Genomic DNA, 1,849 nt, shown 5'->3' with positions numbered 1-1,849 from the left:
CTATTTCCTATCATTTATACAGCCTGCCTCCTACAATTTAAAACATGCTATTAAGAGCCGCAGGAAAAAAAAGTGGCATCTAAGCTGGTTTAAAATAATTTTTTAAAGAAATTTCCCAGGATATTTTTTTCCTTGTGTCTTGCTTTTTTTTTTTTTTTAATAAATACAAAATCAAGCCTTGGGAAGCTTGACTTTGTCTTAGAAAACAAAACAGATTCCTTGACTTTGTTGCTAAACAACAAAGCATTTTATATCATTTGCTAACAATTTCATTTGGAGAGATATGGTAGATGCACTGCCAGAGTAAAATTCTTACCATGAAGGATGCAGGTCTAATTCTGGTGGTATTAAGAGGAGAAAATAGCATTGTTGACAAAATTATAATCTGCTGGTGGCATTTGCAGAAATAAAGCCTTTGCAAATTTCTAAACAACCGTGAATTTTGTTAGGAAATTCAAAAGTGTCCTACAGGCCAAAAAGAGAATAAAGTTAGTAAAATGCCTCAACCAAGTTTGAATAAAATACTGGAATTGAGAGTTACTGGATTAGAGATGTAAAAATAGGGGGGAAGTTGGTCAAGCTTACAATGGTCTCAAGTTCAAATAAACTACTGTAACAATACACCACTTCACAGGCCACCCAGGGCTTTTCCTTCCCTCAGTAGGTGCTGGGAAAAGGTGTGCTCAGTCATTTTCCAATATAGATGCCTAGTCCCAAAGCCAAAACATGAAAAAGGAAGAGAGATGGAATGAACACCTTCAGAAATTCTGCAGAAAAAAATACCACCTTTCTTTATGGCTCCACTTTTCCTCATGCTTAGAGACACAGAGCGCTTGGGGTGTCTAAAGTGGAACTCCTTGGGTGGAACTGGACCGGTCTGATACCCAGTCTGAACTTTTCTTCAAAGCTTCAACTTCCTTCCATTTCTTCTGATAGAGCTATGGTCTCTGCTGATGTGCGTTTCCATATCAAACATGATCTGCCCATTTTGAGGGGAAAGACTGTCACAGTAAGAACTGCCTCTTGATCTACTTTGTACTGATTCATGTTGTGCATCCAAAAGAATCTTTTCCATGTCTCTATTGTGGATGGAGGAGGAAGAAGGTACATGTTCCCGCCCCCCATTCTGCCCATTGCCACTCTCATTGCCATTGCTGCTATTCATAGGCAGCTCCACCCAGGAACTGATGAGGCTGGCTGGCGAGGCAAAGCCTGTTCCCCTTCCTCGAAGTTGTTGTTGTGAAAAAGCAGCTGTGGCTCAACTAAATGAGACAACATTGCCTGGCAGCTGGAAAAGTCGTGGCTGCAGCAAAGAGCAACTCCTGTTGGTTCTCTGGTGACAACACAACAAGCCCTGAAATATCTTGGTGTGAAGTTTTGTTTGAAGATCACTACAGGGTACTTCTTAACCCCCCACCCCCACCCCCAGTCATTAATATGATTCTTAACTAAGATGTGAACACACAGGTATGAGTGTGAACTTCTGGCCTTATGTTGCTTTGAGTTTAGTGAGACCCTGGAGGCAATAATGCAACTCTGATAGCATCAAGAACAAAACATCTGTGCTTCAGAAGATGCCATCCCTCAAGTGCAAAGATAACCCAGAGAATGGGAGAAAAGTTTTGCAAATCATTTTTCTGATAAGAGAAAAAGGAAGAGACTACTGCATAAAGAACTATTACAACTCAATTACAAATAGTAAAAAGACAAATCACCCAGTTAAAAAAATGGGTGAATGGTCTGAGGAGACATTTCTAGAAAGGAGATATGTAAATAGGCCATAAGCACATGAAAGATGTTCAACATTATTGGCCATCCAGGGAATGCAAATCAAAATCACAATATCACA

The 1,849-nt window shown here is 39.9% G+C and overlaps 1 pseudogene; it reads right to left on the bottom strand.

Annotated features, from left to right (window-relative positions):
- Window positions 1-657: 657 nt before the first annotated feature.
- LOC114097263 (BCL2/adenovirus E1B 19 kDa protein-interacting protein 3-like pseudogene) lies at window positions 658-1,278 on the bottom strand (annotated as a pseudogene).
- Window positions 1,279-1,849: the final 571 nt, after the last annotated feature.

This window comes from Marmota flaviventris, chromosome 5 (genome assembly GCF_047511675.1).
Source record: "Marmota flaviventris isolate mMarFla1 chromosome 5, mMarFla1.hap1, whole genome shotgun sequence".
NCBI classification, from domain to species: Eukaryota; Metazoa; Chordata; class Mammalia; order Rodentia; family Sciuridae; genus Marmota; species Marmota flaviventris.
Note: the sequence above shows the minus strand (reverse complement) of the source record. Positions and strands in the feature narration are given on the sequence as shown.